Source organism: Engystomops pustulosus, chromosome 10, assembly GCF_040894005.1.
Source record: "Engystomops pustulosus chromosome 10, aEngPut4.maternal, whole genome shotgun sequence".
NCBI lineage: Eukaryota > Metazoa > Chordata > Amphibia > Anura > Leptodactylidae > Engystomops > Engystomops pustulosus.
The window spans coordinates 12,460,488-12,483,494 of record NC_092420.1 but is presented as its reverse complement, the minus strand read 5'-3'; the positions used below and the strand labels follow the sequence as shown (position 1 = coordinate 12,483,494).

At 44.7% G+C, this 23,007-nt stretch overlaps 1 protein-coding gene and 1 long non-coding RNA gene across 4 annotated transcripts in view; one reads left to right on the top strand and one right to left on the bottom strand.

Annotated features, from left to right (window-relative positions):
* Positions 1-6,213: 6,213 nt before the first annotated feature.
* On the bottom strand, positions 6,214-10,668 carry LOC140104397 (uncharacterized). The gene is made up of 3 exons (XR_011850310.1): positions 10,578-10,668; positions 8,416-8,483; positions 6,214-7,110 (listed from the first exon to the last, which is right to left on the bottom strand). It is a non-coding gene; the product is annotated as an uncharacterized lncRNA (long non-coding RNA).
* Positions 10,669-10,819: 151 nt separating this feature from the next.
* The window catches only part of SETD5 (SET domain containing 5), a 54,305-nt gene continuing 42,117 nt past the window's right edge, over positions 10,820-23,007 (top strand). For all 3 annotated transcript variants that reach the window (XM_072127927.1, XM_072127928.1, XM_072127926.1), the window contains exon 1: positions 10,820-11,191. The gene's annotated coding sequence lies outside the window, so the exon portion shown is untranslated. The remainder of the gene's footprint in view (positions 11,192-23,007) is intronic.

The following is a 23,007-nucleotide window of genomic DNA, read 5'->3' as shown; positions in this document are numbered from 1 at the left end:
AGGGAATATTTTAGGGAACAGGAGACTGTTTTTGTTTCTGAATTTTTAATGTCGCCATGCGAGTTCACTGCAAAGAGACCCACAGAGGCTCTGTCACCCAGGGGCCTACTGATACCTGGAGCCGACCCCGAGCATCATAGTGATGTCATGATTAGAGTTTGGTGCTGCTGTTTTGCAGTGCAGTCCTTTCCTCTGCTCCGTGGTTGTGCTGATAAATCAGGGAATCAGTCTGTGATTCATGGACCGACCACAGTCTTGTGCTGCCTAATTCTGTCTTTAGTTTTTTTTGTGTTTAAGAATATTCTTCCACATATCCATTACAGTAATCACAGATTTAGTGCCCAGAAATTTAGTACAGAAATTCTACCTCCTCTCACTCCCATGTGGGCATCCCCTGCACCTGGAGATGGAGCGTATACAATGCAGATGGCAGTAGATGCTATCAGTGTGCTCAGCCTCACATAATGGCAGCTATGAGGTCACCCCACATAAATAAATCAAGTGACTAAGTAGATGGTGACAGAGAAAGGACACACCAGACACCACCTGTACTGTGCGCCGGGGCTCGCTGTCCTGGCAGGACACCAATGGCAGACACATCTCTGCAGATGCTTTCACTTTTTTCAGCGTTTTTACTATGACCATAAAGAAATTCACCGCAATTGATCAGCGCTGTGACTAACGCATTCCTCGGGAAGAAGGTTACCGACGGTTTTGATGAATTGTTCCTTGGTATGTGCTCATGGTCAGATACATGCATGTCCTGGAAATGAGTAACAAGGTGATATCAGCCGTCTCAGTATGTGGAGTCTGCGAGGTGTGATCACAAAGATAGATGAACTTTCCTACAGTAATGTGATATCTAAGCATCAGGGAGAAAAGAAACTTGATGGAGGTCCAGACTTCCTGTGCTCAGTCCCCCCTCCCCCTGGCAAATTTTGTGGGTCCCCCCACAGAATGATAATCTGGCTCTGTTTGCACAGTGAGTTCCCTGCACCTGGAAAGGGAGGAGGGTTTTCTGTGACTTGGGGCCCCTTTTCCTCCTCAGGGCCTCTGAACACAGTCACACTAAACCCCCCCTGATGGCGGCCCTGCCTGTAGGTGATCAGCACGGCCGGCGTCAGCACTGGGCATACCCAGGCAAATGCTGGGGCCCAGAGCTTCTGGGGGGCCCACATAAGACTGTACATATTGAATCAATGGGCTGAAGGGAGCTGTATCTGATGAATCCATGGGCGGTGAGGGGGGGGCTTTATATAAAATATCCATGAGTGGGTGTTTTTTTTTTTTTGTGTGATAAACTAGGGAATATTATTTTAGGGAACATAGGCTGTTTTAGTTTCTGAAATTTTAATGCCACCATGTGAGTTCACTGCAACCTGGAGACGACCCTAGTGATCAGTACCGGTGGTTTATCAAGGATTTGTTCTTAAAGGGGCGATATTGGTGATTTATCTGGTATATGATCTGTACCCGGTAAGGGATGGTGATCAAACATTTCCAGTGTATCAGAACTATATAGAGCCATGCACTGTGCACTCCTATACCTCTATAGGAAAGGTTCACAACCTTGGTACTTTTGAAATGCTTGCACTACACTGTGTATGGAGCAGTACAGTTCTGATACACTGCGGCTATGATGAATAGCCTTGTTTTCAGTGGATAAGGTATGTGTCCACCCATGCCAAACCATTCTATCCTATGATATCTGTCATCATGGGGGAGTCAAGTCTCCTTCATATACATTAGAGGTCTGAAGAGGATCGCTCGGGTCACTAACCCTATTCTAACGAATAGATCAGGTGCAGAAGTTTTAGCAAAGAATCCAGCTGATGTAAATATATCATGTACAGGAGGAAGGTGAGTGGGGCCCTGTAACATATTATACTGTTCTATACTAGTAGAAGATCCAATAGGACAAAAAAAAGTAAAGAAAATCTATAGTTATATATTGATACATATGAAACTATGTATTATAAATTATCCTGTTATATGGAGGATCATAGAGCGGATTCACCATGTCCATTGCAGATAGTAACTTTGGTCACAAAAATGTGAAAATATACATGAATTTGCCATCCGATCTGCCCCATCTGTCTGAACATGGCCTTATCGCCCCCAAGTTATTGTTTTCTACAATCACCTTCAGTAGCAGGTTCCATTCTATAACACTTAAGATGTTACATAATAAGACAGACCCGGTTGCATGGTGACAATGTTTCTATATTTGCTTCTTAGTCTCGGTTGCTATAGACCAGTGACCTCAACCTTGACACAAATGGCTGCTGCTTCTCTCTGTAACCCCAGCGCCAGTCATCAAATATTCATCAGGCAGAATCCTCGGCTCCTTATCTCCTCTCACAGACAGCAGGAGCCGGGTCTAGAGACAGGACTGCGAGGACAATACATATGACACAACGTGCCGTGCACATGACATCATCTGGTCCTTGTATAAGGTGATGTCATCACTTACAGTTTTAGAGGAGAATGGGGAATATTTCTGCATAATAGTGAATGTTATGATTTAGCGGTGTTTATATAAAAAAATATACATTGTGTATATTTCAATAATGGAATCACTATTAGGGCTTGTAGTGATCCTCACCCAGCTGTTCACTGATCCTGCACTTCAAATCTGTTATCAGACTAAGGGGCATATTTGTCATACGCTGGCGCTTGTGCAGGGACAGTAACGCCCCGCGCCGGCCCACTCCCGGCTGGCCGCGTCCTCCGCTCGCCGGCCGCGCCCCCCCTTCACGCCCCACAGGCGTGGCACAGAGGTCCTGATAAATATGCCCCTAAGGCTGCATTCACACAGCCATATGGGGGACGTATATACGGCCGACGTATATACCGGCCTATTTACGTCCTCCATAGACGGCAATGGGCGAGCGGCGCGGTACGGTGCTGGACACGTGCGGCATGTCCTATCTTTTCTGGGCCTGCCGCGCTACGGTATGGTGGTGTGAATATAGCCTAATACTTTATGGCTTATATGTAACTACTACTTAATATGTACCCGGCAGAGCATGGTGGGAGTTGTAGTTTCCCCACCTTTATAGGGAATATATTGATGACTGTTTCACTAGAAGAGCTTTAAGCGTGGTTGTCACCCAGCTTTTCCCTACAGTTTGAAAGCAATTATTAGATCTGTATGTAAATACAACTGTCAGGGCATGCTGGGAGTTATAGTTACCCAAAATTTTAAGTGCTTTACTATATATTTTAATGAAAGGATCATTACTAGAGCTCATAATAAAGTCGACACCCATCTTTTCCATAATCCTGAACATCAAAGAATTTTTCAGGCTAGTTCTTTAAGGCTTGTATGTAAGTATGCTCGCTCTTAATGTTATTCCCATGACATCGAGATCAGTGATCTTTAAATGTGCTGAGCTTTCAATGCCTCCTGGCACGAAGGAGCCTGGAATTTTCAAGGATAAACCGATATCAGCCGCACAGATTATCAGGAGATGAGAGTGACATCATCGGGATGTGAGACATTTGTACAGCGGTGCTATTCTACAGGACAGGGATCTGTCTATGTGATCAGAATACATATAGATAATGGGAATCAGGATCTGCAGTGGTGCACTAACCAGCACTAGAACTACTGCTACTCCCTTTATCCATATTATAGGATCTTAAATGTCCTTCTGAAATCTGCATGGAATTGGCATGAATATCTGCAGATCATATGCATTTCCTTGTACCCCAATCATCTGATATTGAGAACCTATTATACGGATATGTTATCAATATTAATAGACATATCCATATAGACATAACAGCAGAAAAACGTCATGGCCCACACCCCTCCACTGGACAATACATACCTATTCATATCTATGTGTAAAATCAATTTACGGCCAGAGAAACTAATGCTTATTACAGAGGTATTAAAATCCGAGTCATCCAGAGGGAAAGGTACCCCAAAGATACCCACCCACAGTCACCCAATGTCCACTCCATTCTGGTCCTAATCTTAACCACTTGTGCACCGCTGTGGAAGCTATTCCGATGTGTAGCAGGTGACCATATTGTAATACAAGGCTATGCGCCCTCAAAACACTGCAAAATTCACAAACCCATAGACTTCAATGCAAAATAAAACAGCTGGTGGTTTCACGTATTTGAGATCTTTGATGCAATTTATTGAGCAGAAACCAGGCGTGGATCATAAAGAAGGAGAAAATTTTGGCTTAAAAAATCTGAAAGTGTAAACAAATATAGAATTTTGGATAACTGCCCCCTTTAAGCTGTACATGTAATCAGGTCAACCACGAGCCTTGCGGATATTGTTATAGAGCAGGACCCTCATTGTTCCATATGACTGTTTGTATTCTGTAATGTAATATTATATTTGTTTATTGCCCCTATGATTTGTAAAGTGCTCCCGAATATAGAAATAAAGATTATTTTTAAATATTTGCTTGTAATGTATTTTTTTAACCCCCTCCCTGCCACCATCCTCTCCCATCCAGCTTGTTTTTCCTCTCCGGAGCAGATTGCGCTCCGCCGCTGCCTCGGATATCAGTGAATTAATTGGCGGTGCAGCGTTCAGCCTTCTTCCATGAGGTGTTATTCTATAACAGGATATCTAGCAGACTGATAATTACATGGTGTCACCACTACTCCATAGAGAGGAGGGGGGTGCTCTAATAAAGAGGGTGGGGATAGAATTTGTTTTTGTATCTTAAATTCTACACAAAGCAGGGATTTTGTAATACATTTCTGAAAATACTACAACTCTCAGCATGCTCTCATAGGTATGTATAGGCAGTTGTGATCCCACATTGGCTTAGCCATCTACAGCCCACCTATCTATATCTATGTGTAATATTCAACCTGAATGCGATTGGATTTATCCGAAATCTATATTCCTAATTATAAGGCCGGGGTTACACGCTGCAGCCCTCCCTCCATCAGCCTGAAGTCCGAATGATTAATTGTCGACTTGAGAGCTGCATTCACATGTACAGATATTTCACCAGGATGGAGACAAGATGTTCCCATTATAGCAAAATACAACCCCATAATGTGGAGTCCCCTCCCCCCTGACTATGGAATCTATGTAATAACGTCTGATGGATTGTAGAGATGATATATGATCCATCATATTAGAGATGATTAGACGGCTATGCAGTATGGTGGGACAGGTACAGGCCAGATGTGGGGCTGATCATCTTTAGGTCCATGAGCCTTGTTCAGGGTACAGTAATCCCCCAACAGATGATTGGGGGGGTCTTAGGAAGCCTGCGCTTTTCACTGGCTACAAACAATAGACCCGTGTGTGAGAGGTAACATGCGCCTCTTACAAGGGCAGGAATAAGACCTACCAATTTGTAGCTCAGACTGTTGGCTCGTGGGACCATGGAAACCATCACCATATGTATGATCCCATAAAAATACATGGAGACATGCGCTAGCCACTGAGTCAACACCTAACATAGGGGCCAAAAACATGTTTGTGTGCGCGTAGCCTAAAAGGGAACATATATGGACAATAAACCACCTAGAGGTCCTTATGGACCAATAAGTAATTTTCCTAAATCACCTTATTAAAAGAAACAAACCTTTTACTTACCCAGAGATGGGATTGAATAATCGTTGCCCCTGTGCAGTGGGTCGTTGAGCCTAGGGGTAAACCTCAGCAGCCCGACGCATGCACCCGAAAGTCTGGGAGCACTAATACAACTTCACTCAATATTTGTACAGGAGTGGGAAGAGTATAAAGTGTTTTTTTAAAGGGCTATTTGGGACACTAAGGACCTATGGACGGTTTATTCCTGTTAATGCTGCCAAACTATATGGGACTGACAAAGACATGTTCAGGCCTATAAGTGCTCCACATGGGGACATAGGAGCATGAAATCTGTGGGGTCCCAGTGACCCTGAGTGATCATAAACTTTTGCCCTATTATATGGATAGTTGATATTCATCAATAATAGGATATGCAAAGGTACATGTGTCGCCATATAGTGCACACATCATTGCTGTGTTCATGATTCCACATAGGAAAAAACAAAAATCAAACTTGTCATTTAAGTCCCGACTGATTGGGTTGATAGGTTTCCCTAGTGTATATGATATAAGGAGATTAAATTGTGAGCCCCACTGTGGAAAATCTGTATACACTGCCATGGAATATGTAGGCGCTACATAAATAACTATTCCAATACTGACAGTAGCCCCAAATTGGTCTGATATAATTTATTACAATAGGGACAGGAGGAGGGGATGAATAACATATTTTAATAATCTGCAGTACAATTTTATATATATCCAGCGCAATGAATTTTTCCCTACAGAACATGAATGATACCTTGTGGCCATCGGGGGAGGGTACAAAGGGTGCTGTTCTTTTGCTGTGTCCCTGCATAGTGGAGCAGGAAACCCCTTACACTTAAAAGAAAAAAAACCCCATCAAGCTGTGACATCTGCTCAGGACTCTGCAGAGTCAATGGGGGACTGGAAGCTTATGGCGTGTGATATTATAGCATGGGAAAAATCTATCTGGACATATATCACAGTATACATCTAGTATATAAGGGAAAGTGACACCTTCTAGAAACTGCTCTAATATAAGGCGGATTTCATGGCTTTATATAAAGATTATTATTACCATATATAGAAAATAGCAGATAAATGATGCACATTAATGTATTATATCATAAATACTTAGAATATATTACAATATTCATAATAATACCCGAAATAAATGCAGCAGGAAGGGTAAATATATTGCAATATGAAACATGTAGAAGCGGACTGGTATGAAGGTTACACAATAAATATAAATTTGCATTTTATTTAAAAAAAATAATTAGCACAATAACACACATATATAAAATAAAAAGTCAAGTCATTATGAATAGAATATCGGATGTGTATCAGTATAGATAGAGCAGGGGAGGATGGGGGTCTTTGCATGTAAAGGAAAGATCATTGACAGGACTAGCTTTGGGAAGGAAAGATCTGGACACTGCAGGTCAGACCAGGGAGGTGGTGGGGTGGGGGTTAACGGTGCCTCACCCGGTGGAAGCCATGCCTCTTCCTGCCACGTAGACCTTCTTGTGTCACCAAAAACCGGATTTTCCAAACCCAGTCTATAGGCGAAACATACATAAAAAGAATATAGAATGAAACAAGGAGACCAATAGTGCAAAGAAATATCCAAACGTGATAAGAGGGGGGGACGATAATATTCCAGTGGATGGAAAGGAAGGTTGGCCATCTATCTGTCGTGACCGTCCGTCCGTCTATCACCACCCTACAAAGGGGGGGGGGGGGGGGGGGGACCTGAGCGGCGCTGTGCCAAGCACGTCCTCATGAGGATGTAAGGAGAGGTATAAAAAGCTACATTGTATCCGCTGCATTCACGCCACAAGGTTCCTGCTGCAGCAAACCTTGCGAAAGGCAGAAATGCAGCTACCCTCTATACCAGGCAACCTCCCCTGCCCCTGCTGAACTGGCTCGAAAGCCCCAAGCCGATGGATGCTGCAAGCCAAGCAAAACTGTCATGATATCCATAAAGGTGACCGAAAAGTGCCATCCTCTATAGAGGGAGGTGGTCACTGACCCCAAGCAGAACCCCTATTTTGTCCTCCTCCTCATCATCATATAGATGCTGCAGCAAGTTCCCTTTCAGAGCCCCCCACTCCTGCGTCCAACAGGGGAGGGGGAGCTGTGAGGAAGTGTGAGAAAAACACAGCACTGGAGAAGGAGGAGGCGTTACAGCAGACCTTCCCTCTAAGGTCCCCCCCACCCCCTCCTATTCAGCCACCCATCCTCCCTCCCATCCCCCTCCCTACCAGGAAATAAAGGAGGGGGGTGATGGGTGAGATCTTGCAGTTTACAATCCCAGTCTGGGGGTTTATGATAAGATCCAAGCCTCATGTTTATTAGAATAGGGCAGAGATTGCAGTATATTCTGGAGACCCCACCATATACGCTGTTGCTGCATGATAGCAGAGGCTTTCATCAGGGTCTATTTATTGCAGTCATTTGCCTTATGATACAATGTATCCAGAGTTGTCGTCATAGGGACAGATGTTTTGTTACTATTTGCAAATATTTACAAATAATCAAGTAAAATGAATCACAGAGGATGAGACGGAGGTGGTAAAACCACAGAACTCCATAACCGCCCCCCCGCCACTTTATTTTCAGTCCCACTATATATTATACATTTTTTGAGAAGACCACCCTCTAAAAGACCACTTATCAATAATATTTGGTGTCAAAAAGGTTTCATTGGAAGGGGTTAGACCCACAAATGACAGAAGACAGGAAATATGTATCACTAGAGTGGGGGTCCTGCACGTCCCCCAAGGAACCCCCCCCGCTCCATGCACTTCTAGAGGACTGCCGCATCGGCATGGGACAAGGGGTTATATGTAAGCGTTACTTACAGATAATATAGACACATCAAGGAATCAGGGTACAGGAGCGTTTCTTCTGTCTTTTAGACTCTGCAAATCTGCAATATACAAGATACTTATAAGTAAAATAAAGTACGAATAGCAATTTTATTCAACAGACCCCCTATGTGTATATGCCGTGTTCTCTTACAGATACACTTTAGCTCGGGTGATGTCATGGACACAGGCTAATATTTTCCTAGTCACAGATTCTCCATTTATTCCAGCAACTTCTACAAAACAATATATAATAATCTTTCATCAAAGCATCAGGTGCAAGTGAGGATTGGAGGTTACCCCGGCCTATTCATCATAAAGGGAGTAGAGATTATATGGGGTGGGGGGGGGGGGGGGGGAGGCCCAAGCTTCCCATGTATTACATGGTAGTCATTTATTTTCATGTTTTTCTGTATAGGGAGCTGGAAGAGACAGGCATGAGGTAGGTAGGCATTTAGATATGAGATAGCTCTTGTATCAATCCATCCTCATAGACGGTAAGCTCTTGTGTCCCCCTCATCCTCATAGACGGTAAGCTCTTGTGTCACCCCCTCATCCTCATAGACTGTAAGCTCTTGTGTCACCCCTCATCCTCATAGACTGTAAGCTCTTGTGTCACCCCCTCATCCTCATAGACTGTAAGCTCTTGTATCAATCCATCCTCATAGACGGTAAGCTCTTGTGTCCCCCTCATCCTCATAGACGGTAAGCTCTTGTGTCACCCCCTCATCCTCATAGACTGTAAGCTCTTGTGTCACCCCTCATCCTCATAGACTGTAAGCTCTTGTGTCACCCCTCATCCTCATAGACTGTAAGCTCTTGTGTCCCCCATCATCCTCATAGACTGTAAGCTCTTGTGTCACCCTTCATCCTCATAGACTGTAAGCTCTTGTGTCACCCCCTCATCCTCATAGACTGTAAGCTCTTGTGTCACCCACTCATCCTCATAGACTGTAAGCTCTTGTGTCACCCCCTCATCCTCATAGACTGTAAGCTCTTGTGTCACCCCCTCATCCTCATAGACTGTAAGCTCTTGTGTCACCCCCTCATCCTCATAGACTGTAAGCTCTTGTGTCACCCCCTCATCCTCATAGACTGTAAGCTCTTGTATCACCCCCTCATCCTCATAGACTGTAAGCTCTTGTGTGTCCCCTCATCCTCATAGACTGTAAGCTCTTGTATCACCCCCTCATCCTCATAGACTGTAAGCACTTGTGTCAACCCCTCATCCTCATAGACCGTAAGCTCTTGTGTCAACCCCTCATCCTCATAGACTGTAAGCTCTTGTGAGTAGGGCCCTCACTCCTATTGTTCCATATGACTGTTTATACTCTGTCCCCCATGCCTTGTACAGCGCTATAGAAATAATAATAAATTATTAGAAGACAGGAAGATAATTTCAGATAAACAGAAACTATGTGGACGGTTAGATATGAAGTATTTAGATCTAACAATGAGAGAGACAAGATAAATACATAGATATGGGATAGATAGAAGACAGGAAGATAGATTTATTAATATGAGATAGATGGATGGGTATGAAATAAATAGATGATAGATATATACATACCTGGTAGTAAGTATTTTGACAGATAAATAGATGATCACAGGATAGATAGACATCACATATTAAGATGTAACCATGAGATGGATATGAGATAAATACATAGATAAATAAGGGATAGATAGAAGACAAGAAGATAGATTTAACACTATGTGATAGATCTGAGGTATTGGAGATAGGAGATAGATGGATTTAGATTAGAGCAATATCAGATAGATAGATAGATAGATAGTGATATATAGAGAGAGAGATAGATAGATAGATATGAGATAGATAGATATGAGAGAGACAGATTTGCTCAATATCATATAGATATGTAACATCTACTAGCTATGATATAGATATGGTTCTATGGTCTTGTCTGCCCCAGACATAAGTGACTATAATACTCATGGTGGTCTCCAACCTGTGGCTCCCCAGCTGTTGCTGCACTACAACTCCCAGCATGCTCTTCTTTAATACTCAGTATAAAGGAGCCTTATTATGGTATAACAAACTGTCCTAATAGAAAACCTGTTGTTGGGGGGGAATAACTACTGATAATTTCTAGTAATAAGCCATACACTGTATATTATATAATAATAAGCCGTACACGTCTATCACACACACAGGCACAGGCCGCACGATGCGCTCTCCTCGCCGCCTCTCCTCCTACTGTGGGAAAACAGCTCTCGGCGCGGGTAGTGACTGCATCGCGTGACAGCCCTGTGGTGATTGACATCATCTACCGCCCAGTAGGCGGCGAGCTGGGCCCAATCCAACCAATAGACGGTGAGAGGGTAGGAGTGACAGTGGTCTCCGCCTCCCGTTCCCGCCGCCCCTGCCGCCGGAGCCGGGGATCCCCGTGTGGTCAGTCGCGTTTCCGCCTGTGGAGGTAGCGAGTCGGCGGGGGGAGGGGAAGCCGTGTGGAGCCGCTGTCGATGCGGATTGCAGGGGGCTGGGGAGAAGCGGCAGTCACCCACCCCGAGCAACGCGGAGCAGGAGGCGGGCACAGGCGCGGAGAGGCGCCCTGCACCTGCCACGGATATACAAGCTCTACAACTCACAGACTGCTGGCCCCTAGTGAAGTTTGTGTCAGGCGCTCGGCTGAGGCGCTCAGGAAACACCGCGGCTTCGGTTGAGGCCTAGTTGGTTTTGGGGCTGTGGGGACGAGTGGACGTGTTCTTGGCCCCTCCAGGTGGGGCAGGCCTGGTCCTGCCAAAACGGGTAAGTGTGGGAGACGTTTCCTGAGGAGAATTTACCTCATTTTGACACTTTTCTTTGGTGTTGTTTTGGAGCCGAGTCCTGGAGGCAGCTTCTTGTGTGTAACTGGTGATTGTGGCTCTGTGAGGGGCTATGGGAAGGATTTAGTGTGTTTTGTGGAGAAGTTTTGACAGTTTTCCTTAGAAAAAGTTGTCATGTGTTGGAAATGGAGGGGGAGGAACACGAGGGGGTTCAGGTGGACTGGGATACGGGGTATGTTCTGGAGGGGGTTTAGGGGTCCTAGGTTAGAGGGGGATTTACAGGAGGGGGCTCAGGGGACCTGGAATACACAGGGAGGTACAGGAAGAGGTTTAAGAGTCCTCGGATAGGAGGGGGTTCATGGTCCTGGGTTAGAGGGGGAGATACAGAAGGTGGTGCAGGGGTCCTAGGTTACGGGGGAGATACAAGAGGGGTTCAGGGGTCCTAGGACACATGGGAAGATAGAGGGGATTCAGGGAACCTAGTTTAGAGGGGGACCTGGGATACAGTGGGAGATACAGGAGGGGGCTTCAGTATCCAAAAACATGGGGAGAAGAATACAGGAGGGGAGCTCGGATCCTAGCACAGAGGGGGAAGATCCAGGAGGGGGACTCGGGGATCCTAGCACAGAGGGGGAAGATCCAGGAGGGGGGGCTCAGGGATCCTAGCACAGAGGGGGAAGATCCAGGAGGGGGACTCGGGGATCCTAGCACAGAGGGGGAAGATCCGGGGGGGGGGGGGGCTCAGGGATCCTAGCACAGAGGGGAAGATCCAGGGGGGGGGGGGGCTCAGGGATCCTAGCACAGAGGGGAAGATCCAGGGGGGGGGCCTCAGGGATCCTAGCACAGAGGGGGAAGATCCAGGGGGGGGGGGGGGCTCAGGGATCCTAGCACAGAGGGGGAAGATCCGAGGGGGGGGGGGGCGCTCAGGGATCCTAGCACAGAGGGGGAAGATCCAGGGGGGGGGGCCTCAGGGATCCTAGCACAGAGGGGGAAGATCCAGCAGGGGGACTCAGGGATCCTTGCACAGAGGGGGAAGATACAGAAGGGGGTTTAGGAGCCTGAGGATAGAAACAGAAGGGTGTCTTGGGATAGAGGTAGAGATTCAGTATGGGGGTTCCCAGGAGATGCAGGTAGTTTTACTAAGCTAGAGAGACCCAAGGGCTACATATGGGGGTAGAGAAGGTGATACATGAGAGGGGGCAGGGGGAGATTCAAGAAGGGTGTCCTAGGATATAGTATAGGGGGCTACAGGAGGGGGATTGCAGGTCTTAGAAAGTCATATACGTCATGGTTAGGCCCATGATTTGCCAGATTTCAGCAAGTTGTACCAAACGTTCCTAGCATGGACTTCATATGTACACTTCACCTTAATACTTCTAACATATAACGAATTACCCTCCCCCTCCACATGGACCTCCATACTCTATTATGTATGGTGAATATCCCTTCCATGGGGCTTCATACACTATCATAGGGGTGAACCCTCAGGGACCCTGAAACCCCACCATAGAGACGAATACCTCCCTCCACATGGAACTTCATACCCCACCATAGAGACGAATACCTCCCTCCACATGGACCTTCATACCCCACCATAGAGGCAAATACCTCCCTCCACATGGAACTTCATACCCCACCATAGAGGCGAATACCTCCCTCCACATGGACCTTCATACCCCACCATAGAGACGAATACCTCCCTCCACATGGACCTTCATACCCCACCATAGAGGCGAATACCTCCCTTCACATGGAACTTCATACCCCAGCATAGAGGCGAATACATCCCTCCACATGGACCTTCATACCCCAGCATAGAGGCGAATACCTCCCTCCACATGGACCTTCATACCCCACCATAGAGGCGAATACCTCCCTTCACATGGACCTTCATACCCCAGCATAGAGGCGTATACCTCCCTCCACATGGAACTTCATAACCCACCATAGAGGCGAATACCTCCCTCCACATGGACCTTCATACCCCACCATAGAGGCGAATACCTCCCTCCACATGGAACTTCATACCCCACCATAGAGGCGAATACCTCCTCCACATGGAACTTCATACCCCACCATAGAGGCGAATACCTCCCTCCACATGGACCTTCATACCCCAGCATAGAGGTGAATACCTCCCTCCACATGGACCTTCATACCCCACCATAGAGGCGAATACCTCCCTCCACATGGACCTTCATACCCCAGCATAGAGGTGAATACCTCCCTCCACATGGACCTTCATACCCCAGCATAGGGGTGACTATACCCCCTTCATCCTTTAGATTAATCTCACTAATGCCCAAAGCGATTCTTTATATTTGATCCTTTATTTTGGGCTGGAACTTAGTAAGCTCTCATATCTCCAGTATAAGATATGTTTGCCCTCACTACAAGGCAATGCTGTATAATGTGTGTTATAAAATCAGATCTCTGATTAAATATAATCACTTGTTTTGGAGCCTATATTCGTGCAAATTCGACTACTCCCACTCAAATAGCATTGCAGAACCCGCAAGATCCTTTACATGTATACTCGGCCTTATTGGGGCCCCCTGTGCCTTCATATTTAGGGACTGAGAGGCGGCTATCGCAGGAGATCGACCCTCCCCCATGTTGTCTGTTTATTCCCTTATACTGCTGAGTATATAAGTTTCCACTAACCCCATAAACACATTGGCCAGAGTCCTCCTGACTGTATGCTCCTAGACTTTTAGGCTTACTGCGTAGTTACTGATTGTCTGTCCTCCTAGGGTCTGTGTCCCCGTATTAGGAGATGGTTAGTTTTGTTAGCATGGGATTATATTTTTATGGCTCTGGTTTATCTAATGCTACTATGGGATACAGCATGATTTAGGGTTCAGGTTCTCACTGGTTCACTGTACTGGGGAATAGATGGCTTTTTATTATCATGGGCTGGGTAATACTTGTATAACATTAGCAAGGTCTTAAAGCAGCTGCTACTCAATCAAGAAGATCTATGTAGGTGGTGTATTTGTAGTCTGGTGGGGAGGGGGGTTGTTTATATGATTTATATAATATATGTGTATATGTATTCCATTGGTTTTAAAGATCTTTTCTCTGGATTGGCTTGTTTTAGGGTCCCTGTGCAATGGCTTTGCATTGAGAGCTGCTTTGCTCTAGTATATATGTTGGAGGGAACCTATGGAGACCATAGGCAAGACTTCCTTATAGGATTTTTTTAATGTAAGGGTTGCAGTTTTTTTTATTCCAAGAATCTGAGTGACTTTTAGCACCTACATAGTCTCTATAAATCCATATTATTCAATGTTCGTGTTTGTATTGCCCCACATGGAAGATTCTTGTCCGACTGTTGTCAGATGGAACCATAGTAACGTCTATGAGGGGAAAAAAAAAAATGTTTAGACGTATCCAACAGGGTTTTAGTAGATGTGAAAGAGAGTTTGCCACATAATAAAACAGATTGGCGAGATGTATTAGCACCTCTGTGGTCAGGTTATGCATCTGGCGATGCTCTTTTGGTGTGAGAATTAATAATTATCTCTTGGGGGTGCTGTGTTTTTGATTGTGCTGTTGGTGGGGTATATGTTGTGTACATTGTTCCCTAATCCCTATCTTCCCCCCCTCCGCTGAGATCACCACCAGTCTCCCTGTCTGTACCTGGAGGCTGTTGGGAATTCACACCTCCTCCCCTCCCCCTCAAGTATCCAAGAGGAAGGATCCCTTGGCTTATTTTTACCACCGTTTCTATTGTGACACCAGCGAGGGTGGAGTTGGGGCCTTGCTTTCGGCTCTGTATATTGTTTAAGAAAGTGATTTACATGGTTAAAAAGTGCAGCAAAGAATAAAAGACGACGCCATTGTTTCCCCTCTGCTTCTGTGTTTTCGGCAACACTGCAAAGTTGCACGTTGTTGTTTTTTTTTAAGTTGAGTCTGTCTTTATTTTGTTCGATTTTTAGGATTTTTAATCTGTACACGCTTTCCCCCCCTTGAACTCCCCTCCCCAGCCTGTTCTCAAGCCTAGGAATTCCTTTCATGCTCTCTCCCTCTCTGTTCCTTCTCAGTTTACATGCTTCGGTTTGTGCTGCATTTTTTCCCCCCCTGAAACTCGGCAGCTCAATGTTTGATTCTTGAAAACCTGTAGAAGTCGTGGAGTTTTCTGTGTGCTTAAGGAATTCTCCAGGCTTCTCTCTTGTGAACCCCTGGTTACCACCCTCCATAGCTCTGCAGACTACACATTTACTATAAACTACAAGGAACCTCTATTGGGGAGACTCGGGGCACGGCTCTAGGGTATGGGGTCCTTGCATTGGTTATAGTGGCATCTATCTGGGGTGCATTTTCTAACCATTCATCAAAAACGATAAAAAAGCAGATCAGCAGACGTCACCGAAAGGGGAAATGTGTTCTTAATTTTCGACACTTAAGCAAGTCATGAGAATAACTTGTCCTGTTAGGTCAGGCAAGCCTTTCCTGAAATACAGTGCTTGGATCCTTCATCCACAATTCTCGATTTCGGCTGCAGCCCCTCCCCCCCGGATTGGCTCTGCTGGAGAATACATGACCTGGCCTCTAGATATCAGTGTCTTGGCTAGGTAGTGGTTAATGTGTGGAAAGTAGACTCTTGTAGCCAGGTGTTTTTCATTGCTAGTGGATTAGAAGGAAAGGGGACGCATGAGAGGTATCTAGGGTTAACTCTTCACAGTCCAGCCTCCCGTTTGGTGGATTGCACTTGTTATATTCTGGGATGTATATTTTATTCACTGGGGGATGCATGTTTCTTTTTTCCAAGGTCGTATAAAGCGGGGAAGTTTGCATTGGTGTGATTAGCTGTGCCTTAGTAACCACTGGTAGGTTAACTCTTCTACTGCCACAGATTTAGGTGCCCCCCCCTACTGCCTGTATCTTGGTCCCACTATTGATTTCTGTACCTAGTGTTGCATATTAGACTTCTATGGTGCTTTTAACTCAGTATTGTACCTTCATGGCTATATTTGGAGCATAGGGGTGTGTTATATTTGGTTATTGATAATATTTGTGAACTGTGATACTAATATTTATATTCAGATACTTTGTATTAGGTTATATCATACACCTAGCTATATAGTAACTGATCTCTTATGTAATGTCTGTGTTTGTTTTATTTGCATACATACCCCATGATCTGTACATTCTGTGGAATACGATTGCTATATATATATGAAGCTTTATTATCTGTTATGACTATGTTGCTGGTTTGTTGGGGGGGGGGGGTTCTGGAGTTCTCTGTTCATTATGTAATTGTTAAACGGTGAGTGCACCTCTGGAATGAATTGTATAAAGCTTTACCCTGATTATTGAGGTTTTATTTTTTTTTATTATTATTCTCCCTTTGCTGTTGCAGTAATCTAAAGCTGCTAAAATAGTGTGGAGGCACATCTACTGTCATGTTTGTCTCTGTTCAATGATCACCGTGGTTTTTCTCTTAGGATGTGAGTGGAATATGGGATCAGTGTTATGAAGTGCGCATTATCATCCACACTATGCTTCTTCGGGAGATGTGAGAGGAGTTTCTCTGATAAATGTTGAGCAGAAGGTTTGGTGCACGGCCTTGGAGCTGCTGTTGCTATGTGAGACTCTCAAGTGGTGTTGTCCATCTCCAGGGATAGACACCACGTCCATTAGCAAAGGCTGTTTGGTCCTTGGAGAAAGGCAGTGGCTGAGTCCTAGCTATGAGATGGCTGTCTTACTTCTTTTCACCATCTGTTTTTTGTTGTTTTCTTTAACCATTTTTACTGACATCAGTTCCAGAAGTAACAGCTGAATGTTTTTGGTTAAAACTTGTTTTTGTCTAACTTTTAGCAATTCGTAAGATATTTAGCATCCACAGGGCGATTGGACATGGAAAACACACTATAGTAAAACATCCATATGTTTAATAATAATAATCTTTATATAGCGCCATCAAATTCCGTAGTGCTTTACAGATTCCAGGGGAACATACAAATAAAATAAGACATTACAGATGAACAACAGTCATAGGAAACAATAGGAGTGAGGCTATATCACTTATGCAGGAGCCTTTATGGGTGTTTACCATGACCGAATATAATTATAGAAAGGTATACAGTCCCTATAAGGACTAGTAAATGTGTACACTCGAGCTTTGCTGCTCACAGCTAGAATTTTGGTTAAAGGGAACCTACCACCACGATTCTACCTATAAAGGTAGAACGGGTGGTAGGTGGATGTATGGGACGTGAGGAGAGCCTTTTTAGAGCTAATCCTCACATCCCTGCTATTTTTAAAAAATCCTTAATACCCTAATATGTAAATTTTCTAGAGCGGCAACTGGGGCGTGGAGTAGCCGGACATGAGGCTACTAGTCGCTACTCCACGCCCCAGTAGCCTCTTTTCTCCTCCTACCCCGAAATCTTCAGCTCATAGCTGCGCACCCTCGTCCGAGAAGCCGGAGTTCTGTGCATGCCGGCTACTCCACGCCCCAGTAACCTATCTAGAAAATTTATCAGGGTATTAAAGATTTTTTTTTTGAGGATTAGCTCTAAAAAGGGCTATCCTCACGTCCCATACATTCACCTACCACTCGTTCTACCTTTATAGGTAGAATTGAGGTGGTAGGTTTCCTTTAATTAATCCTTGGGATAGTGGGTCAAAGATGCTTCTAAAGTTACATAGGCGTTGGCCGTGTTTCCCGATTTTGGTGGCACTAACCATTTATTAAGCTTGGGGTTTCCTGGTGGGAGATGTTTAAGGAGAAAACAATTTGGTATTTGGATCTTAAAGGAACACTCCAGTCAAAGCTCATTCATTGACTTGTATCTTGTTCAGAGCCTGAAGGGAGGAGCATGACTCTTGGTTCTAGCAACTTGCATTATTCAATGAATTATCTGGAGTTTTTCTTTAACATACCTGATCATTAGCCAGTTGTGCCGCAACTAACTCCTCTAGGCCGAGTCCACGACCCATTTGTAAGGGTTTCATATGCACCTGATTTGCCAACCAGGGTTCATACAGTCATCTAGGCCACGGGTAATGAAATATCACATGCACGCTCAGACAGGCATTCAGGTGTGTATAGAGCGCACATCTAATGTCTATGGAAGCTGAAGGAGACAGAGCTGTACTTTTTCTACACCCCTCTGTCTCCAGTATTACGCCTTGTGTAGTTGTGCTCCACTACCCCGTATGAGTGATGTAGAGCTTTCAGCCTTCATCAGACATAAATTTAGCTCCAAAAAAACCCCTTTCTTCCTGAGAATGCCTTTGTATGTTCTGCTGCCGAGATCCAATCCTGCTTTTGTAGATAATTCTATAGCTCCCAGACCAAGAAGTAGCAGCCTTGGTTTATGCATTCAAAGCCAGAATTGGATCAATAAGAAGGGAAAAGTTTCAAGGAAACTCTTATGTCTCCTCTCTTTTGGCCCCTCTCCTGAAAAACTCCAATCAGAAATGCTATGTGTGATTCCAGCCATATGGCCGTCTGGAAACTTATTCCAAAAAGTCTTTGGCACTTAGGATTTGAAAGAGTGTGGTTGAATGTGATACTAGAATTGCGCTGCGTGTTTCGGGCAGAAACATTGAATATCTTGCTATACACACTCAAGTGGGAAAATCTCCCATTGATGACCTGATCCTTCTCTTTTCTTATAACAAGGAAAGGATTGAACCCCTGCCAAGTTGTAGCACATTGGGGGGGTCAATCCAGCATCTGTCTGTGTATGGCTGCTTTGAAGGTTTGTGTTGCATGCATGGGCAGTTGCTAAGGCTTTGAGGAGGTCTCAAGAATGTCTTTATTAATGCAAGCATCGTTGTGTACATAATCGTATCTTATTCTACTATAAAAATGGAGATTGCACTTGATATGGCAGTCAACACCTACATGCTTGTGGAGGTGATAATCATGTCATGCGTGTGACATTGCACCATGTGACGACAACCCACATTTCTCCCTTGGGTGCAATACCTCGAAGCTAAATGGGGACAGACCTATATATGGCAGAATATAGCACAGTCCCCACCCCCCAAACACACACACTAGTGGGAAACATGTCTCCCAATCTGACAGAAGACAGATCTGGGCTAAGAGGTTTTTATATATAGTATTTTCTATTGGTAGAGGTCTCTGTTTGATATCCTATTATTGCAGTTAATACAGTTACAGCTCATGTATTCTTTATCCCAATACTTGATGGGGCTTTATACTTGTATAACAATAAATGGGTTGCAGTCTTCATTGCTGTCTTTTATATTTTTTTATAGTGTTTACCTATTGTTTTATACCATGGGTGTGTGTGGGCTCGGTCCACGTCCTGCCATTTATTTCTCCCTTATTTAAAGCTATAGTGATGCTGTAAATAGCTCGGATCTCTGTAATTTAGGGGCTCACCAACTTATATTTTAAATATTTTTATTCACCGCAACACATGAATGTTTGATTTTTGCCCTAAGGTGAACCTTATAGGTTTGGAAATTGCATATCTCAGGGATGACCTAATGTCTATTAGCCAAATTGTTCCCGCAGCGTCAGCGATATCCAGCATCTGTAATGTAATATAAAAGCTCGACCCGGTGCCATCAGCGGAAAACATCCACCAGTAACGGCAGGGCGAAGACATAACGGTGGAAGGTTTGCTACCCTGGTGCATCTGCTTCCTCTTCACTGCAGAGAAGCTCAGCCTGACTAGGGGCGACATTAGCTTTAATTGCCTGTGATACTGTAGAGCAGAGTTGTTGGAGCGGAACCACAAGTCCCAGCAGCCCTGTACAGCAAACCTTCCCTGCTCAGGGGAGAGGATCGATCATCATGTGCACATCAGCTAAACTCTGATATGTTGTATCTGGCCAGGTGGATGTCAAATGTTACTAATGTTGCAGACACATATGTAACTTTTGCACTGCCTGTAGTGTGTATAACATGTGGGCAGTGCATTGTGGCCTTTGTAGTCCTCGCTGCTCCTCGTTCTGTGGCTGCCATGTTTTGCTGTTGCATCATCTCTGCTTTTCTCTCACGCTCCCCTCCCTGAGCAGGACTGTACTTTCTATCCTGTGTATTGAACTCTCTTGTAATAGTTGCCACTCCCCCCCTCCTGGCCTGTACTGTGTGTCGCTACCCCCACCACCACCACCCAGATTCATAGCAAGAGCGGTCTGATGAGATCACTAGTGCGAACCTGCATGCTAGGCGAGGGGGGAGGGCTCACAACTTGTCTCACTTTTCTCTGGCCTTTTGTTGCTCTAGGGACAATGCAGTTCGGCACAACATGTCGCTCAGGCTTGTGCGTGTGTGTGTGCTCCTTTAAGTTTGTGTAGTAATGACAAAGAAAATAAATGGATATAAGGCAAGATTAGAGAGCAGCGCAATTTATTAACCTGGGTTGAATACTCTTTAACTTTGCCCTTCCCCTTTATAACATAAGCCTTTTGTTTAAAACCTCCGAGGCCTCGGTGTGACTCAGCATTGTGCGATGTTGTTTCTGCACTGTACATGTGGGGTGGGTGCATTTTGCAATGTTTTTGATATGAAAGATATTTAAGCGATCAGCTGAGGTTTGGAAGCGTAAGACTAGCTGCACACGACACCTATTACCGGGGCAAAGCTGTGAAGTAATAAAGTACTGGTACAGTAAATTAATTGAAATCTGCACATGGAAAACGTGGACCAATTTTTTTTTTTTTTCCCAAATAAATCTTGTATGAAGATCAGCATTTTGTGCAGCTTGTGAAAGATGTAAAACACAATTGCAAAAACAGGGCCCCATTATTGCAGCTCATTTTTATAGAAATGAATGGGGCTAAATTGCAATATCACACGCTACCCATGGTCAGGTGTGAAGCTGATTATGAAAGAAAGCGGTCTGTATTTCATGGCCTGCATCTTGCCTTCCAGCTCCATGTTGGGGGTTTGCTTCGAACACCCAGGAGAGAATCAGAACTTACATCTAAACATGGCTTTTGCAGACTTTTTTTTGCCGAGGTCTTAGGCTAAGTTCACATCTAATTTTTGGTATACGCTAAGCGTGTATGTCAGGAAAGCACCTGATGTGTATGCTTAGCTTATACATTGACAAATAATGGCAGACAGAGGCATAGTTGATGCTTCCCTTTGACCACTATTCTTCGTGTACAGGAAAAAAAATGCAAGATGGAAAGATGCAGCAAGCTACATCTTTTCATCCTGCAGCGTCCGTCTGAGTGACATATACGCTCAGCAGAGGCAATAGCTATGGGGAGCGGAAGCAGCGTATTGCATCTCTCACCCCCACAGCCCCGGTTATTAGGACAGTGACATCGCTGGGGAAACGCCTGGTTCACTGGCAGCAGGGAGGAGCGGGGGTCCCTGGGCGACGTATCCCACTGTATAGGCATACAGTAGGATACATATGTGCCATACGTTGTAAGGACATGTCAGAATCCTCCTGATGTGTCCTTAGTACATGTGGCACAAAACGTGATGTGAATCCAGCCTTGGGCTCACTGTGCCCACTGTACCTTAGCACGACGGGCACAAGTCGGCGCTCACCCCTGCCCTTCTCCATAGAGGAACATAGCGCATGGCACTGTATTCCGAGGAAAGATAGGACATGTCATATCTTTTCACGGGGTACGGAGTGGTACTTGTGCAGCACCGTAGCACTCCTGTAGGGCGCCGTGCACCCAATGCCGTCTATGGGGGACGTATATAGGCTGTGTGAATGCAGCCTTACTGTGTAGCACGTCCTGCTCGTACTCTATTTGGCTGATCTTGCTTGTGTTCTAGACGCCTAATAGATAACCAATTCTTTGTTCTGAAGGGATATGTGTTATATTTAGCTGTTCTCAGCTTTCAGCCTTTCCAATACACTATGCTGCTACTGTAAATCTCCATTGGCATTTTAGAACCATGTAGATCTGGGCTTTCATGTTGATGGTTCCTATGTCCTGCTGCCAGGTTATTATGGAGCCATAGAATGTTACGTGCATGACCCAGGTTAGAAAAGACAATGTAAATGGTGAAATTACCAAGGATGACTTGTCCCGATAGAGAGCATTTTCTCTGCAGCTTTTCTCCATGGAGTCTACAGGTTAAGTTGCGTGTATTTCCAGATTTTATTATCGTTTTGCTATTCTGTAACAGAGAAAGTAGTTATTCCACTGGTTTGTTCTTTGTCATCTCAAATGGGTCTGAGCGTATTATGGTGGGCTAAGATCGAATGGCCGAGCTACTGACCCCATTTCTCAACCTCTATTCACCCTTTTATATTGGGTGATTTTATTGAACCCATAAACGGTAATTTTTCCCAGGATTCTCCGATTTCTTTGTATTTCCTAGAATATTAGAAGCTAACACCATGGCGAAACCTGGCGACATGATTGTTAGTGTAATCTACCAGAGGCTCCAATGCAGCGAGTTCCAGTCAGTCACCCCGAAACCTTCCCTGTTGATGTCAGTGAAAGCACATCTTCTGTGAGTCCTTGAATGATACGGCTTGGCTCCTGAATTATACATTACTTTGTCTATCCATGAACTTCATTAGACTCTCTTAATTTCAGGAGCTCTAGCTTTCAAGCAAGCACTACTATACTGCAACTCCCGGGGGCATGTGCCTGCCCAAGTAGCTGCTGGTACCTAAAATTAAAGCTCATGTCTTTTAACAGGGAGGATGCTAGTCATTATTGACTGATGAGTCAATACACTCCTGAATTCAGCATTTTTATTAGAGTTTTGAAGTGGTCAGGCTTTGCACAGGTTAAACGCGGTTATTAAGTAGTAAAACATATTAATTATCGTTTGATAAATTGAAGATTTTACAGCTCGCCTCACTGCAAGGGGCAACCAAA